The sequence below is a fragment of the Aquila chrysaetos genome, chromosome Z (genome assembly GCF_900496995.4).
Source record: "Aquila chrysaetos chrysaetos chromosome Z, bAquChr1.4, whole genome shotgun sequence".
In the NCBI taxonomy this organism is placed as follows: domain Eukaryota; kingdom Metazoa; phylum Chordata; class Aves; order Accipitriformes; family Accipitridae; genus Aquila; species Aquila chrysaetos.
This window is the reverse complement of record NC_044030.1, coordinates 34,873,136-34,893,388: the sequence shown is the minus strand read 5'-3', so window position 1 is coordinate 34,893,388 and position 20,253 is coordinate 34,873,136.

Sequence of the window (20,253 nt, the reverse complement as noted above, 5' to 3'; positions counted from 1 at the left end):
CAATAGCCTTCATGAATTCAATATTCATGTGTGATCCTTGGATATCTAGAAGAAAAACTGATCTTGAATCCTTATCCTCTAGCAAAAAAGTTCTGGCTTTTTTTTAAGAGAGGCATAATCACTGTTCCTCTTGCCATCCATACAAAACATATAAGTTTACACTACCTTTATTACTATTCCCTATAGTATACTTTTCACTGGTTTAACAGGACAATTTGCACTGTAAAAAGCTGTACTCTTGAGAGCACTCTTCATGCATTGTTAAGGCATCATATTTGAAGATGTGGTAGAGTCAAGGCAAATCAGAAGGCAACACTAAAATAAAGAGTTCCATAAATATTTCTAAGCCTATAGTTATCCAAGTGTACAGTAAATGTATGGCTTCTGTAGCTAACACCCAGTCTGTGCATAGGTCCACCTAGTGTTTGCAATGCTACCTAGACCTCATTGGCATTGACTGCTGAAATGAATCTCACTTATCTTGCTTGCAGGATTACACTATTGTGCTCTCTCAGTGTGTATATGTTGACCTCTTAGAGTGTCAGTCCCTGAATCCACTGACACTAAGATATCTCTCCATGATGTCAAGGTAGAATATTAAATCAGATGGGGAACACAGTTTCTGTTTATTCCCATGCTTGAACCAATTTCAGCTTGGCTTTCCAGATGACTCTTCTCAAGACTTCAGCTTTTTGAGGGGTAGGCAGTTTCCAGTTGCTCTATGGAAGCTGCTCTTCTTTATACAGAACAATTAGATGTTTACTTGACAAACAGAAAGAGGGTAAATGAACATATTTCTAGGAGATAGGAGACTGGGGTCATGTCTTTCAATCACACTTATGTTACTCATATTATATATACTCATATCTTTGGTGTCCTCATTAAGCCCAGCAGCTACTAAGAAATTCAGCAGAGTTGGATATCGAGATTTCCTTCTCCCTCTCTGGACATGTTTTACAATGAGGACACCCAGGTCACACCTGCTGCTATGACAAACTTTAGTATGGAGATTTATAATCAGAGCTTCACTACGGTCTTGAGTAGGACAGTGAAGACTGCATGAGGTATCTCAAATCTTACTACTTTCCCATTTCAGCTGGATTTCAGCTTAGTCTCCAGGTTTTTACAGATATACTTGGGCACCCATACCTCCTTACAAAGAGGCTAACACAGTGCCAATCTAACTCAGAGCTACAAACTCTAGCTGGGGAGACAGGCATCTAAAGGTTAAGTCTAGATCTAGACTAGTCCTTTTCTGAATCTGGTCTTAGAAGATATTTGTAAATGAACTGTGCCTGCCTTGCCTACTGGCTTCTGTCACCATTGTGATCTATGCATAAAGCCTTGCTAAATGAAAGTCACCTTCTCTAGCACAACATGACAGAGAGAGAACACAGGGGCATTTGCTGGGAATTGGTAAGCACCTAGGGTCCAGCACAGGTATCAGTTAGGTAAAAGGGAAAGGGAAAAGGAAAAGGAAAGGGAAAGGGAAAGAGAAAAGAAGGAAAACACATAAAAATATCTCTTGATCCTTATGAACAATTTTACTACAATAGATGTAATGCTGTGATGTGGTAAATCAGACTTAATATGAGATAATTACATTACTCAGCTAAGGTTCAATCTTCTCAAATTGATGTCAATAAATCCTTTGCAGCATAAGACCATTATCATGCTCATGGTCTCCATACAGACTCACTTATATGCGCTATATGCAAATCACTCATTTCCAGGACTAAAAAGTAAATGCTTCATTGGATATGTTGTGAGATACCCATTTTTTTGCAAAACATCATTGCTTTTCTAAAAGCAGCATGGTGGCTAACCAGATTAATTTATCACCTTCAGCAGAATAAATCCATCAAGTAAGAAAAAGCAGACCTCTGTAGACCTCAAGTAACACAAGCTCTCTGATCTGATCATTATGATCACTTATTGCAGCTTCTTGTATAATGCAGCTCATAATATGTTACCCAGTAGTTCCTTCCTCAAGCTATTACTTCATATATATGGGCAGCTTTCACTGAAAATGACTCATGAACAGAGGGAAGCAGGTTTATTCCCACTAGCTGAGTAGTGAGGTACATATTTTGGTCAGAGGTAGTCACAAATGCCTGTAAGCACAAAGCTCTTCAGCTTGGCAGTACAGTATTCAAAGCCACATTTCAAACCAAACACCTTCTACTTTAATTTATAGGTATGTAACACTCGCTTATGCCACAATCCCTTACAGCATCTCTGGCAGTTCAGAGGTGCCCCAGTGGCTGGCCTTGAGTGCGAACTAGGCTGAGAGTCTTAAGCTGCTCACTTGAGATTGCTGTCTTCTTCCTTACTGAAGGAAACACTGATTTTCCTTTCTGTCTGCTCTCAGTGGTAAATATCACATGAAGAAATGCAACTTCATACTACAGAACTCTCAAAATTTGGTCCATTTCTTATTCACATATTTTCCAAGGGTTACTAGGGTATCTGCTAGTTCCTGATTAGCACAAAGCTGCTTACAACAGTTCCTGCAAGGCCTGTCTGTGCTTTATAGGCAAGTAATGGAAGCTGAAGGGTCAGGTGAAGTTCATTTTTTCAGAAGATATCTTCCATGAACTATTACTATTACTGAAGAGATTCCATGTTAATAGGCATGGAGTGAAGAAAAGAACAGGGGAGTGGAGATGGAAAGGGGTCTGAGAAACGCTAAAGGCAACCATTCCTGTCATAAAACCAGCAGATCTGTACTCTAGAACACATTAAGCTAAACCAAAGATGATGGAGACCATATGGTATATGACAGAGGTCTATAAAATCCATTCAGTCACTCCAGTTTCTTTTTATGTGAAGCTAGAGGATATCAAATGAAACCCATGTATGTTAGTCTCAAAACCAGAGAAAACGTGCTTAAAACAAAACACAGTTAAGCTGTGAAATGTCTTGCTGCTGTATATTAGTGATGACAACATATTGCACAGGTTCAAAAGGAAGATCATTAAATTAATAGGAGAAAAATCTTTTAAGGACCGTTGAACACAGATGAACTACCTCTGGCTCAGGGGGTCCCTGAATTCCAATTTCACAGTCCAGCTGTTTTGGGATGTACCACCCCACACTCTTTCTACTCTGTGTTATTCCTTTCCCACCGGCTACTGACCACTGCAAGACAGAAGACATTAGGGCTAAACTATATGACCCATTTTGATCCTTATGAAACTTTCATAATCACATGACCTGGACCAGGTTGGAAATTCTTCAGTCTTTGTAGAGAAAATCTGTCAGCATCCTAGGATCATGAATAATAATACTTGCCGCCCAATTGCTGTGGATGGCTTGTTTGTTTTCCTGCCAAAAACTTGTCAAGGTGAATTATTATGCATGGGGAATACAATCTGCAGTGAGATTTTGAAATCAATCTAGTTTAGATGAACACAGCCAAACTAATCGCAAAGGATGGATAGAGCAGAAGACTACTTATATCGGCAAATAATATGTTTCATGCCATCTCCTTAGAAAAAAAACAACATTGCATGATCTTTAATTTCCAGCCAAGCTGGCCAAGTAATTTTCTTATCTATAACCTTACATTTACTAGCTTAGATTGATTTTTCAGGTTATTTGCCTCAATAAATACATTTTAAAACATGTATAAAATATGTTTCAATATCCATGCCATCAGTCTTAATTGTTCAAAAAAGGTTTTGATAAGATCCAGCATGTTGCTATGGAAATGCCAGAGTTCAGCTGAAAAATGTTTGGGTTTCTTTATTTGTGGATGTATTTTTCCTCTGCCTTTATGTTTCTTTATACTGCACTTGTGGAAGTATACGATAAAGAGAAGAACATGACTTAGGCATTGAAAATTCAGTCAGAGAAGACTGGGTAGTTCTATTTTCTCCTTCAAATCCTTACTAGTTTAGTCTTTTAAAAATATTTGACACACTTGACATGCATCCATCTGCACTGAAAAAATCACAGCTGGCAAAAGACATAGATTCTTGCAGTCAGCTTCACATATTGCAGTTCATTTAACCACAGAAATATAACACAAATATTTGCATCTTACTGTTGAGTGTGTGACACTGAAATCCACAATTCCAAATCACATTTCCATTTCAACTGCACTGTCTTCAGTGTAGCTGTGTAAACCCATCATTTAATAAATTAAATTGAAACCCTAAAAGCTTTGGATGGAAACACAGGATTTTCTTACTTGAATGGATCAGGCTTTGAAAAAAGACATCCCAGCCATATGGCAGATTTCAAAGGAAAAAACAAGAAATCTCTTCTCAGATCAGAAGAGATTTTTTAAACATGTGGTATCTGTTGAGCTATATGTAGAAAGCTATTTATCTCCCAAATCTATTTGTCTAAATGCAGATCTTGGATAGTCATTACCAACAGAGGACTGTGAGCTGCAAAAGTATGTCTGGGAGCTCATGTCAACTCTGTACAAAAGCATGACTGTTTCAGTAGGACAAAAGCACAAACTGCAAGCAGACAGAGGAAGGAGCAGGCTGTTTCTTCTATCTCTTTGCCTCTGGGGTTGGCAGCATAGCTCACTGCTGTGCCTTCAGTGGCCATAATGGGGAATCACAGTCACAGAGTGCAAAAGGCATCTTCATGGGGTGCCATGTCTATGTCCCATTAAAGGCAGATGGATGTCACTGACTTATTGATGTTGCTAATAAAACGTAGGCTTTCTTTTCAGTATATCATACTAGAAGAAAAAAATTTTTCAGAATCCTTCTCATTTTTCATATGGCAACGGTAACAGCAGCTGAAATGCAGTAGTAATCACTGGCCATAATGCAAAATTAATTATCTGGCAGTATGGTAGCACCTCTGCACCTTGAGCAGTAACATGCCAGGGTGAGCAGATGCTTCTTGCCTCTAGAGCTGACCCAGAGCTAATTTATTCACTGCCATATGCCATGTTGTCCAACTCAGATGCCTGGGTGGTAGGTACTCATTCCAAAGGGCACCATTTTCTAGCCATCAGTGTGCTTGTGCACACATATGTGAACTACATGGAGGGAGGGATGGATAGAAATAAGTATTAAAAATAACAAATGCTGAAGCTCAGCAAAAGGCTTTGTGAGGAAGGGAAGTCAAACTAGAGTTGCACATTTTTTCTTAGTCATTGTCTTATTTCCAAAATTTTGTTAGGATTGTCAGAGTGGTTTAGTGATAATGTTTGTTACTAAGAATTAGTATCCAAAAGAGAATAGTACTGAAACAGGTGACGTCTTACAGCTTTCTTCAAGTTTTCCCAAAATGTCATTCCCTGATAAAGTTAAAATCATGTCATCTGGAAACATGAGCAGTTGATTTGTGTTACATCACAGGTAAGGTTCTTTACATCCAATACAATGAGCTAGAACAATAGGTAATAAATAGGTATTTTTTCAGTGACATCTGTAAATGTACCAGGGAGAAGATTTTTGGTTAACTCACATGAGTAATCATGTTCTTTGTTAAATTATTTCTTAGGCTCAGCAGATGAAATACTGAGGTATTGGGGAATATATGGTGCCTTGAGTCAGATTCAGCTCATCAGTGTTGGTGGTGGCAGTGGTTCTTTTTAGATAGCTAAAAAACTGTTCCTGACAGAAGCAAGTATTATTACAAGTTTTAAATGGTAACAGTACTGAAACTCTTGAACAGTTTTTAATAGGAGTACACATAATCATAAGATTAAGAATGAGAAAGAATAAGATCAAGAATAACAAAACCAAACAAACCCAAAACAAGTCCCAGCTATTGTTTGAGCTGGTCTGATTATTTATATCAGAACTTGGAGTTATATTCTTGGAAAACCAGTCAAAGGGAATTTGCAGTAAAGAAGAATCTGAGTCCCCACAGTAGTCATACCTGGATTCATGAGACTGATGGATACCCTGAGCTTTTTACTTTACAGTGCTGGAGTGTACCAGGGCTTTGTTGCAAAGCTGGGAAACAATCGCAACCTTAGCAGAGGTGTTAGGCTTCCTCCTGTGAGAACCAGGTGGCTCTAGGGAGCCCCATTAGTGAGAACTCTTAAGACCAAAGCTCTTGTTTTATCCCCAAAAGTCTGAAAGTCCAGAGGATCTTGGTTAGGGCCTCCTGGACCAACAGGCTCTGTGCCACACACATACCTGGTACTGTGAAATGAATGGTCTTGTCTGTCTGCTCCAAAATATGTGTATAATTCTTTATCCTGAAGCGGTGCTGACTACTGGGATTTTTTGGCCATTTCGGACTGGAATACTGAAAAAAAGTGAACAATCCCTAAATGTTAAATTTTGGCAAGTTCTAATTATAATTTAACCAAACAGCATCTGCTCCACTGAATCTTAAAGCCTAAATCACATATGAGCTGCCAGGTTTGGCCAAAACAAACACTACCAAGGACAATCTGTGCTGTGTTCTTCTCCTAAATAGTACAAAAATCTATCAATGCTAGAGTGAAAAAATATGGTGAAATGTTATTCTGTTAAAATATGGGTTTTGTAGAAGCCAAAAATATTTAATTTAAGTACACTAAACTAGTTTATTAATCAGCAGGAACATTTCTAGATTATGGATCTGAATCTAACTCATAAATAGAAAAACTGCTAAAATGCACACACAAAGAGGCCTGGAAAGCTTCCTCTGTGATCCAGAAGAGAATAAATTAAATTTAGCACTTGAAAATTATCATAAAAGTAGAATCATCATCTTCTACCCATCTCTATCCTTCATATCACAATGGAGAACAGAAATAGTCAACTCAGTTTTCTTTCTCAGCTAGTAGCAACACATAAGTATTCAATTATAACAAACAAAATTACTATTATTCTTTTTAAATTAACAAAATAATCATAATATCCCATAGAGATTTCAAAAAAGCTCACTCTAAATACCAACCCCTACCAAGCATAGTTTATACAGTGCTTCATCTACAACCTCAAAAATTGGACTTAATGTGAGTCCCTATTATACAGCTGACAATTCTGAATCAGCTTTCCTTTAAAAATCTCAGCCATGTTAATACTTTGTTGATTTAAAATTGGCATGAGATGCACACACCAATATTGTTTCATTTTAAAGGAAAAAGTCTTGAGGTAGCGTAACAGTGATGGCCAACTTCAACCCAGAAAATTTAATTGTGATAGGAGAAACTGTTACATTGCATAAGACAATCAGACCTCTGTCTTATTAATCTATTTTAAAATAAATTTCTGGAGATTTCCCCTGCAAGTCAGTGTTGTTGTCCCAGTCGAGGTGTCTGATCAGCAGATTATGCTTTCGTACTGTCCCTTACCTCAAGAATGCAGGAACAGCACAGAAGATGCTCAGATTCAAGGCCAGTGATCTCTTCCCTTAAGGAAGAATGACCAGAAGAAACCTGACTGGTCATATCTTGGCAGAGAGGTGATGGTGTCTCATAAACACATACTTTTCAGTGGTGTTTCTAAAAGAATAAGCACACTAACTTTCAGAGACATAATTCTTCATATCTACATACAGAAATGTTTGCAGTATCACTAAGTAAAATTCAGTTTCTCTATCTGGCATTTTCTGTGTAGAATTTCTGTACAGATTACGTGGATGTCTCTGTAATGTGTCAGATTTAACATACTTTTTTAGTTACAAATTAGTTGAGGATGAAAAAATCTTTTTTACGTTTATTAAGTTTTGCAGAAAAAAAAATTCCAAATATTTCCAAACTTGAAACTTCACAAGATCTAAAAAAAAAATCCACCTAATCCATATTTATCTTCGCTACACTGAAAGTTGCCATTTGCAGAAATTAACAAAACAGTTAAATAATTTTAGCATTGTATTATATTGTATTCCTCCTATTCTCCCTGCCTCCATGTTGTTTGGATGCCTGATGCTCCTCCTTCCCCCTCTGCCAGGCAAAAATGCATCTTCTGTAAAGCCATGAGCATCATATCTCCTTCATAGGACCTTGCAGCTCAAGGTGAAAGCACAAGATTACCTTATAGGAAGCAACACGTTGCATTACAGAAAAGAGAATCCTTCAGCAAGCCCACAAAAATGAAAAATGGAGACACAAACAATAGCTTCCATATGGCATTACACTGGTATGCTAATACAGCATTATGTTTGCACTGAGTGAGAAACCAGAAATATTTAGGTCAGCTTTACATGTGCAAAACTTCTATTTGGGTCAGTCTTACTCCAAGCATAAATAATGGAACTAATTAAAAACAAACTAACAGGTCAGCAATAGCTACACATGGTCATTGCTGTTGAAGCAAAAGAAGCCTTTTAGCCAAGCCCAATTTCCAGCCACATTATGAAACTCTGTGATTTAAGAAATAACTGTTTCCATATTTGAAATGAGGTAGAGCACAAACATTACGACTGATGGAGAGAAGCAGAAATATAGCCCTGAAGACTTCTCTGAGCTGCATAGTCTGCCTGGGGGATCCTCCCCTGTGGCCCCAGGGGCACTGCTCTTCCGTTGCCTTCCCTTACACTTCCCCTTTCCACCTGCCTCTTCCCAGCACTGATCAGTTCCAGTATACCCAGCTGTTGCAGGAAACATAACTTTTGAGCTGAAAGGCCATTGTGAGGGGGTATCTTTTATGTTGTCTTTGCACAGCTGTGGTCTTCTACGTGATGTAAGGAGAAAGCAGCTGGCTGGAAGACCTCTTTCTGTGTGTTCATTTTAGCAACATTATAGGCATTTCCTCATTGCAAAACATATGGTCAGGCACCTCTCTTTCATGCTGCTAGTGTAGGATTAAAACTACTAGGGACAATTAAGAAAGTAATTTCAAATGCAGCATTTCTCTTTCCTCCAAAGTCCACAGTGATTCAGTACTTAAGCCCTTTCCTTGCTTAGACTGTTGCCTATTGCTCTGTGGCTGTTCTAAAACTTTCCCTTCTTTCCAATTAACTGATTTTTGTCACAAAACAGATCTTCATATGCAACTCTGAATACAAACAACTGGAAAATTGGCACCAAATTTTCACTTTGGAAAAATAAACACATCATACTTACAAAATAGGAATTGCTAAACCACAAGTTCTCACCTGGAAACTGAAAGCTTTTAGAAAGTGCTACGGTCAGTTTTTAGGCTTCACAGTCACCCTGTCCCCCTCTTCTTATGTTTGTTATGTGTGAGCAGAATGTAAAAGTTGCATTTAAAACTCAAAGAAGAACCAAGAAAAAAAATTCAAGAACTCAGGGGCTTTGGAGTGGGAAACAGAAAAATTTTGGAGTATGGTGAAAAAGAATAACTTTTTCTCTGATTATCAAGACTCTTTTTTTAAATTTAAAATGCATCCATAATCCAATGTATAGAATGAATAAATGTGATTTTAAAAAGTAATTTCAAAATCTAAAAAAAATTAGACCCAGAAGCTCAAAAGAGGTAAACTCATTGTGTGGAAATTACAGCTATATCCTGAAGTGAAATTGTGAAATCTTAGTGAAACTGTTTTTCCAGAATTTGATTTGAATGCAGTTGGGCATTTTATTACAGTACAAAAATGTTGTATTTTTCCAAGCTTTCTTTAGTCTTCATATCAGTTCCAACAGGGCAACTCATACAGTAGTTTTCTACTGAGAGCTAGAGTAGGTCAAAAGTTTATGTTAACGTATGATCTTGTTTAAATCTGTTTTAAAGTGGAAATGTTGGACTTTTAAAGCAAATTCAATTTTCACTTTACCCTTCTAAACTTGGCAAAATAAAATTCTGGTTTTCTGTATTCTTCATATTTTTTCTTGTAAAGAGTCTATTTTCAAGGAACATGTATTCAATATGAGTAAGGAGGAGAAACTTTAGTATTGCTAATTTTCTACTGTTCATAAGCAATTAGATACAGAATTAGATATAAATTGCCAGCCTATTCAGTAGGTTTATCTGCCTTTTAGATCTGTCCAATAATCTAGCTGATGGTTATTTCAATGTATTTTATCTCCTGCTTTCACATGTCTCCTGCAAACCTATAGATAGGACAATATATGCTCTCACAGTTATCTCTCCACTTATACAAAAAGTAATTCTGATTTATTTGGATTGCAGTTTTACCGAAATATTTGTTTTTATTCTTCCAAGATGCATGAAAAAGTGATCTTCTGAGTATGAAATAAACCAGGTTTTCTGCATGTTATCCAAGCTATTTATTAACATCTTTGCATTCACACTAAGTTTGCACGCACTCATGTTCTAGCTAAGTCTTGTCAGCATACAAAAAGTTTTAAAACTTATTTGATATTTAGATAAAATAGATTCCAGAATAATCTTCCAAGCTTGGTTTCTAAGGGAGGAAAAAGTGTGCACAGTGTATTTTTACTACACTTCTGCTTCAGACCAGTATTTTGAAATGAGGATTCCTTTTCATCTGCAAAAAAAGTTTAATTGCATGCCGTGCCAGAAATATGTAGCAAAAAAAAATGCATCTATTTGGAGACCCAACTTGAAACCATATTTGCCCCAAACCCAATGAGTTAGAGCTGAAGTTAAAAGAAAGACAAATAAACAAATAAACAATCCTTTCCTTATAAAACTTTAATGTAAATTATGACCTTCTGAAAGGTGCCAACCCAGAAATTCTGGAAATTGAGAGCATCTGCTAGATTTTATTCCCACTGAGGTCAAAGAAAAGGCTCACGCTAACTTCAGTAAGCTTTATAGTAAGCCATATCTCCCAGAGCATGTAATATCCTAGCACTATCTGTGGAAAAAGGGAAAGTGGCATTTGAAAATATAGGCAAGCAGCTGGAATGAACACTGATGCTTTTACCTTTGTTTCTAAAAGCAGCTCCAGATATTCCCAATTTCAAAATGATAAGGAAGCATTGGTCTCTGCTCTCACTGGGCCCAGTAAAATGGAGCATCTATAAACCCAATATAGATGCTGTCTGACTACAGTTGCTTTATGCAGAAACAGACAAATCCTTCTAATAAATCTGACTTCATTGAGTTTTTTGTTTGTTTCTTTTATAAACTTTACCATTCATGTAAGTCTTGAAGTTAACCAAAGATAAAACAAAAAATAATATAGTACCTTGCATATATTATTTCTTCAACACTGCTCAGTAAAGTTGCATTCTTGGTAACATGATAGTCATACACCTTAGATTTTTTCTTCTGAGAAATAGGAAAAGCTTCCTTGAATATAAACAGTCCTTTTTAATGTAAAGTTTTTAGAAAAGATTCACTGGGTGTAATTAGAGCAATAGGTGTCAAAATGTCTAAAAGTCATGTACCTTTAAAAAAACCTTCAAATTTTAGATCATTTCTAGAGATTTTTCCCATCTTCTTTGGTCTGAACATTTGCTTGTAAAGACAGATAGGGTGCAATTCTGTATCTGCTGAAGTCCACCAGCTGCAGAAGCCAAGCATGCCTCAGTTGGTATTTTTACTTCTCAACTGTCTTTAATATCAACAACTTTAGCAGAGAGTTGAAAAGTCATGGTCAAATCTATTTTTCATCTCATCAAGTTGTATCTTCACACAACAACATTATAATTTATACCCATTGTCTGCACAAGACACTGTGGATCTTGTGTCAGGTTAGTATAACACTGTGTAGAGGTTTATCCAGGTTTTGTTATGACTGGTAAAATATTTTCATAAGAATTTTCCTCCATTCTACTATTCCCCCCAAAAAGTGATCTTTTTCTCAAAATAATTTTTCTTTTATCCCATCCCTTATTTTCAGTTAAAATATGTGACTTATTTTCAGAAAAGATATTATGAACATATTTCCAAACCATTCTCTAAATCCTGTGGACTTTTCTCTTCTGTGTTCTCCTAAATATCTGGTACATCCTGACAATTTGAGAAAGTCCATCTTTTTGTTTAATACTTTGCGCATCTTCCATTGGTTAATTTTTTCAGTGCATCCCACTCCCTTCTCTGCAGCTCCTCACTGCTACCATGACATATTCAAATTTTGTAAAGATTTTATTCGGTAAGCTCGGTTTCAGGCTCAAGTCATCTCCTGGAGAATTTAAAGACAATATCCAACCCTGGCAGTGCCTGGGTTAACCTCTGCCTTCTTGGCCTGTTGCAGCTGGTCAAAGGAGAAATCACTGAGGGTAGACTTGACTTTTTTGCAGAATCAGGGTGAATCCTGCTAGCAGAAGCAAAGATTTCGTAATGGGATGGAGGTGTAGACCATCTCTGCATAGGATCAGCATTTAGGAGGCCCTAGAAGAGAGGTGACAAGGAGCGACACCATTGATAAACTCTATGGTATGTGACAGAGGCAGAAGATGATAGATTTCTTGAAGACAAAATAACCATATTTATAATTTTCATATCATGATTATCAGTGGGGTTGGTGTAAATACCTACGTCTGGCAGACAGCCATATAAAACCACACAGTTAGACTGGATGCAAATGTCAGGCCTTTAAGGTGGCTAAAGATGAGACAAGGAGAGCAGCAGCCAAATGTCCACACCTTTAACGAACACCAGGGGCACAGTGGGGAGTGAGCACAATGTTGGTAAAAATGAGATTTTCACTATGTCCAAAAAGCCTTGAGGTCAGCAAGAAAATTAACCACAGGTACACATTTAGGTGAATGCAAAATCTTTCACTTCAGTGTCTTTGAACATTTTTTTACTGAAGGGATTTTGTAATTAAACAGTAACGCTAAGTTTGTTACTTAAAACATCTTTAATAGGAAAAGGGGTTATTAAAGCTTAAAGACCTTTGGGAGGAATAAAACTTTTTGAGGGTTTGGCCAAGAATTGTGGGTCAGCCTTGAATGAAAGAGAAGACACGTTCAAGCTCAGCTGCAGGCTAAACTGGAAACAAAATCCTCATTTAGCATTATAAAAAGTTCTGGTAATTTTGACTTCTAGAAGAACATGTCCTTCTCTCAACTCTTCTAACATGAAAGCATACAATTCCTGTTCTGTGACAGTGTCTTCCAGCCAAGCTTTACTGATGGTAGAGAGCAAGGAAGACAGGCATTGAATGTATGTCTGTATAGACTTCAGAGATGACAGATTAACAGCTCTGATTGCTAGAGTGGCATATAGCTCCTCAGAGCAGAGCCACAAAGGAAAAACTGATTCCCAGAAGTGTAATTAGAAAAACAAACAAAGAATATGCAAAGATTTACTCCTGACTATTGTGAAAATTTAATGTAGCTTCTTTAACCAGACTTTTAAAATAATATTAAAACAATCATAGAATAAGAAAATATTTGATTTCCAATAAAAGCAATAATTTTCAAAAGCCCTAAATTAATGTTTTCAATCAAACTTGAATCACATCTTTGGAAGTATCTGTGCAGCACAGGGATGGGTGATGTTTCCAAACCAATACAAAATTACTGGCAAAGCTAGTTTTTTCTGGTGATTAAAAAAAAAAGCCAAAATATCTAACAAAAATAAAAAATGTCTATGGAAAAAAAATCGATGAGCTCTTCTAGTAACTCAGAGACCTCACACATTGCAAGGAACTAAAGCATAATATTAGAATCAAAATTAGCTTAAAGAAAAAAAACCACATTACCTTCTAATCCTGAACTCCAATCAAGCCAACATAGCGACATAACATTTAAATCTGAGCTTAAAATACAACAATTTTCTCTATTTAGAAAGATAATGAGAAAGGATAGGGCGAGTGTCAGAAACTCAGGAATACCAGGTGTGTTCACAGTTCCTTCTATTTGCCAGTAGCCTGATCTCCACCCAGAGATCAGGGGCGGGGATCTGCCACTCATTTTGGGACCATACTTACAGCACACTTGGTATTATTGAGGAAGAGGCATGATGCAGTGCTGTGAGATGGCCAGGGTAGCAGAGAGGGCAGAAGCCCTCCCTATCCCACAGATCCAGCAAAAGACAGCAGTGTGAGGCAGTTTTATGACTTTCTACTGTCTAACCAATTAGATAAGAGCTAATTTGCATAAGTCTGCATGTTCTGCAATCCTGTGTCTGACAGCAAGAAAAATACTGCCTAAAGGTGCCTATGTAGGGTCAGATTGCATCACCATCCATCAGACAGGTGAAAATCTTGTCATCAAAGGCACTGCACCCTTCTGCAGAAGTAAGGACTCAGAGCAAGCGGGTGGTTCAGAGTATAAGAGCCTACAGTGATCAGTCTGAAGATTAACCCTTTTTAGCCAGAGCAAAAGCCCTCACTGATCTCGGCAAGCTATGGGTTGAACCTGTGTGCTCAGGCATGTGGGAAGGAGGAGAGGTGGGACATGCCAGCTGAAATACATCTCTTCAGCACTAAGGACTAGATCATTGGCTGAAAACAAAGCCTGTGTAGTCTCTTCTTGTGAGGCTCTGATAGTCTTCCACACCATTTTTCAGTGCCGTAAAAAGGTATACCTTCTCCAGAGGGGGCCTGAGAGATTAACATGTAACAGCAGTTTGGGAGCTTGAAGGTTCAGTCTAGCACTGCCTTGTGTGTTCCCCAGCAGTTGCCAACTAAAAGGCCATCCTTGCAGAAAGATAGTAACAAATATGAATAAGGCCAAGAGGTCTACCAAAGAACTAGTACCCCAAAAGGAAGACAGTCATGGGCAAATGAAACAGCTGCCAAATACACTATTTTATTGGTGGTACCACTAGATGGTATCCATTGTCTAACTTTCCTTTTTTTTTTTTTTTTGTCAGTTGCTTTGCCAACTTCCACTGGCACAGAAGTGTTTATACTTATACTGAGTAAACTTAAACCAGTACTTAGGGAGTCTAAGCAAGTGAATAGTTTACAAATCTTTTTTGTTAATAATTTTTTTTTCTTCTGTTAGACTTCATATTCATGACAAACAATGCAAAAGGAGTCAGATGATTACATCCATTGCATTTGTCTCAGCTGCTTAATGCAGAGTTCCCTAGCCAGAAACAGAAATGCTGGCTTGATAGCCAGGTCTGCTAGCAGAGTGTTTCAGCCTCTGAGCACTTTGCCACAGGCATCTGGTAAATCTAATACCAGAGGAGGACAAAGGACTGTGCTGTGCAAAGCAAGAGGTGTGTGAACAAACTGCAATTCAACAAGCAAGGAGCCTAAACCCATCTTCCAAACTCAACATTCCCTGGTTAAGTGCAATGTAAGCAACGACAAGAAAAATCTTTGCTCCTTTAGCAAAAGTGTCAGCTAATGGAGTGATTGAGGACTTATCATTCAGCTGGTTTAGATTACAGCAAGCAGCTTGTGCTTTTTGGCTAATCCGGTAACAGGTGGACTCTTGTTTATTTTTCGTTCTTTAAGGGGAAAATTTTTGGAATTAACTGTAAATTACACTAATGCTTTCAGCTTCTTTGGCTTTAATGATTTTACTTGGAAAGCAGCTCTTTAAAGTCCTTCACCATAAGCAGCATAAGGAAAGACTCTGCCATTCTCAGTTATTACACGAGTCTGTTTCCACTCCCAGTGTGTTTTTTCAGAACTCCAACACATAAGAATACTTGCCCACAAAATGATAGAGTGCACATTTTCTGCAAAATGCTAACCCAAGTTTCAGTAGCTCTTTTATCTTCTTGTAGCTATATTTTGATCTTTCTTTTTCCCATGTATCTAGATGTGATTTTAAGCTGTGCTTTGCTTTTCCTTGTTAATGGAGCCCTGCGGCCAGACAATAAATGTGTGTTCTTCATAACAGAAGAAATAGCAAGAGTTAATCTGTCAGCTATTCTGGCAATAAAGTAAGGAACTGTTTCATCTTCTTTGCTTTCTCAGCTCTGCCACTCTTATTTGACCTTTAGCAAGGAACAAGGAAGAGGAATTTTGGTAGAAAGAGTTGGTACAGCTGTGCTACAGGTATAGGGAAATTAACACAGCTCTCTGTTCTCAAAACCTAGGTCTCTCCCCTTCTGGACTGGACTGAAAGAAACAAAATCCTTGGGCTGACAACATAGGTCTCAGCAACTTGCCAGACATGCACCTGGGTAAGCAAGAAACTGCAGCTGACTGTAGAAGTCCATGGCAGTATCTCTGTAGCAGGTTAGGAAAAGGAAAGCTTCTCAGAGAAGCAATTCTCTGTCAGTATTTAGAGGGAAAGTGTTGTGATTTAGGGACAACAAAGGGAAGAGATCCTGCAAGGTACTTCAGACTTCTACATGCTTAGAATCATGATGTAGAGTACCAGATTATGCTAGTGGCTTTTTGTATTTGTGTGTGCATATATTAATGTGCCTGTTGAGCACATGCACTGCAGCAATGCTTACCCCAAATCCACTGTGCTGGGTAGCATATGTGCTAAACAAGCCTCCTAGTCTTCAAGAGTGTACAGTCAACAGGGTCAGTTTTATGGAGCACATGGGAGATTTCAGAGCTCATATTTCAAACTCCTTCTTTTTTTGTCTCCAATACAGTTCTTCAATTGAAGCACTTTTGTAATTCCTGAGGGCCAGAGTCACAGCCTACGCTTGATCTCTCTGCTTATGGTTCTCTCCCTAATTATCCGTTTTTCCCAATGGATCTGCAACACATTTTATGAAGCAAAGTTTTTTTGTCTTGTTTCAGTGTTCTAGCATAACCAGGCATGTGGGAGGTGTGCAAACAGGCACCAACTTCCCCCCCCCCACACCGATCAGAGAGGAGATGAGTAGTAAAACCATTAATTTACTGTCTCAAAACTTAGTTATCAGTTACAAAGAGGTTTTGCAAATAACTTCTATCAGGAACTGGACTGAGGTTTTTTTGGCCCATGGAGAGTACTATAAACTGTGAGAAATCAAAATTTTCTGTGAGGTGTTCAGGACACATGGACCCATTTCTAAGCAGGAACTTCAGAACATAGCCTGTGTCTTGATGAATGCAAAGAGGAAGATGTCAGCTCATGTGCTGAATCACATAACAACATTAACTGATTTATTGGTAATTCTATATTATCTGTATATTTGCTTCAGGACAGTTCTGACAACATGCAAAACAGGGAGGAAAGTAGAAGGCCATAAAGAAGAGCAGGTTGATGTGATGTTCAAAAGGATCCACTGCTCTGAAGACTTGTTTGACCTGTGACCATCTGCCTCAAGCTTTCTCTATTGCTGTCATAGAACAAAAGTCACTTAGCCGCTTACCAGCAACCTTAAGTCTTTGTACCATCAAGCCAGAGTGAAAATGGGGACAAGGGTGCAACTGGTGCCATGCAAGTGTCTTCATCAAGTGCCTACCAACCTTGGTAGGACTGATTTATGCCAGCTCAACAGGCTGTGAGAGTACATAGTGATGACAACCAGTGACATATTTCAATTAGGCAAACAATTCCTCCTCCTAATCTAAACCAAACTCATTTAAAGAAAAGTTGCTCAACAAAGAAGCTGAATTTTTTTCATAGGTTTAGAGAAGTATAAGGGATTCTCTGAATCCTTACAAAACTGAGGATTCCTTTGGACTGCTTTGTAGACAAGACACATACCTCATCTTAGTCTAGGGCCTACGGGGAAAAAAAGGAAATCAAAAGTAAAATTAAACAGATTAATATAAAGTAACATCTCCTGAGCAGGGCTAACGAAATCTTGCCTCCTCCCCATTTGCAAGGCCCAGCTTATTTCCTGATGTCTAGTAACACACAGGCTCTAGCTAAAGTTTTTCCTGCAGTTGGGTTGTGTATGAAAACTGTCTTCTGTGATTTTTTTCCTGACACCTAAGAAGTACAACTACCTACTGAAGCTTTGAAGCATTTATCATACTTGATTGCTCTCTCCAGGTGTTCAACTTCACAAAATTTTTAAGTACTGTGGATCTGCAAGACTTTCTACTCTCTTTGTCAAGTAGGCTTGAAATTGGCCAATGGGTCCTGAAAGTCATACAAAGAGGGCAAACTGACACACAAAAAGATAGATAGACACACACAGTATATGGCAATTTTTCTGCTGTCTTCAGGCTGAAATGCTGATGCAAGACAGCAATTACAGAGAAAGCTACAAATAAAACCTGTTTTGATTATTTTGAGCTTAACTAAGGCCCCACAGAACAAAAAACTGCACTGCTCCAGTGAAAATGTCTTGGAGTTCTATACTCAGCAGCTGTATGTATTTCCTTGGTGTATGGAGCCAGACATTGGTGAAAATGTAGACAATGCAGTCAGATATAATAATCTGCGGTTGGTACAAGGCAATGAACGGTCATACCAAAAATGGTTCTTGTAGGAAAAGAGGAACAAGAAGAAAGGTAGAGCATCTCAAACTGTTCCTTTCCTCCTGGATAGGGAAGCTAGGCCTACATGTTCGTGTTAAGTCACAACTGCTCTCTGTTCTTTTTCTCTCTTTAAGTTCTGATTACTGACATACCTCAGGTTCTACAAAAATCCTATTCAGCTGGACAGGCAAGTCTTTTAGGCTCTGAAATCAATGTAAGCCACTCCAGAATCTGCCTAAACAACTTCTCCAATAGTTATTGAAATTCCAGGATTCAGGAAAAGATGATATAGAAGATACTGAAACTTAGGATTTATTTTAGGAACCATTAAAAAAAAAAAAAAAAGAGAACCCTTCACTACTTAAAAGTGGGTTTTGTGGTTAGCTGTACTTCAAAGTAACCAAGTTATTTCCTGCACCTGAATAAACTACCATCATTCCTTTGGCATTAGCCTGACCTGTTGATTACATGCTTCCATACATAAAAGTTACACCAAAACCAGCAGACAGTGCAAGAACTATGATATCTGCTACTGTTTGGAATCTTCTCCTAGTCCTTTTTCCACCAGTAAGGTACAGCAAAAGAAAATGGAATGATATACAAGGAAGTGGATGTAAGCATCATTTAGGATACTTTAGTCAGTATTTGCTTCATGTGAAGACTTCCTGACTTACTCCAGAATCCCGAGTTCTGATGTCTTATATGGATTTCCAAAATTCTTTGTTCAAAGCTAAAAGATCAAAGTGCCCAGAGGAAGTGCTTGGCCACTTACCACTTGTATTTCTTGAAAATAAATAAAACTGCTGGGCGATCCAGGCTTTCCAACAAGGAAACAATTTGTATGCTGTGCTTTACAAGGGAGCTGAGTGCATGCCAGAAACAAATAGTCTGTACTTATCTGATGTATTACTTCTCAAATGGATTGCTTGACACAACTGAGAAAGATGAATAACATGGACCACACAGGCTTTAAAAGTCAATCTGTACTCTCCTTCCCTCTGAACAAAGGTGGGGTATCTCACCCCAATATATTTCAGCCCTATGCCAAAATGTTTCATTCAGCCATATCTACCCTGCACATCCTGGGGTTGTCAGCCATGGGTCTTAGTAATAATATTGCCTCAATGTTCACTTAGATTGTTGATTATTGCTGGGGTGGAGTGACTAAAGATCACAGTCAAGATCAGAGGCCAAACAGACAATGTACAAGTTGAAGAGCTGTTACTGCCAGATCAATATCAACTCTGAACTCCAGCTGTAATGAACACATTAGCCTACGCAAAAAAGACAGAGGAGTTCTGATACACGTAGTTCAGTAAAAAGAATATTGAGGGATGAGTTGAGCACCAGTTATGTGAAAAAGGACATGACTTCTAATACAAGATAGTCCTTTAATCTAGCTGATAAAGGCCTAACAAGATTCAACAGGTGAAGCTAGACAAATTCAGACAAGAAGTATTAATTACATTATTAAGGGAAGGTGGTTAACCATTGGACCAATATATGCTGTGCCTGTGCAAGATAAATCCTTATTTGAAGATTCAGGGTAAAATCCCGTCTCCAGCTGGAGTCCTTGAGAAGCTTGGGAGGCATGCTGGATGTATGCCTAAAGGGTGTGCTCCAACCCCAAAAGAAGGTTGCTGGAGAAATCACGGGCATTTGCGTGACTCATGTTGCAGGATGTGAGATTGGGTCACCACAACGGTCTTGTGTTGTCTCGAACTCCTGGAATAACAGACAGCCTTTGCTGGCTGTTACAGCTAGCTGTCCTAACAGGGAATACTTGAGGGAAGTACTCAGAGGAGACAGAAAGGCAAAATAGCTTGTCCATGACAAAAAATATGGCATCAACATGACTAGACCTCTTCTTTCTCTGCTCTTAAAATGGATGTTCTCAAGTAGACCATACTGTCTCCATCTGTGGTTGGTTACGCATGTCTATTTGTGGAACATCTGACTTGTATTAAAACTTCTAGCCCTTTTAGTAGTTAGACTCCCATAGGATTTTGTTCAGAAACTGGGTAAGATCTGTTGTTAACTGACTTCTGAGCTGTTAACTGTATGTGACTCAGGTCTGTATTTCGTTGCTGAGAGATAGCACATTCAAATACATTTTACACCTATTCATTTAAGTTTTCCTGAAGCCTCAGCACCTTGGGCCTTTAGGCACTTTTAGGAACATTACCATTAGACTAATATCAGAAACCATATTTG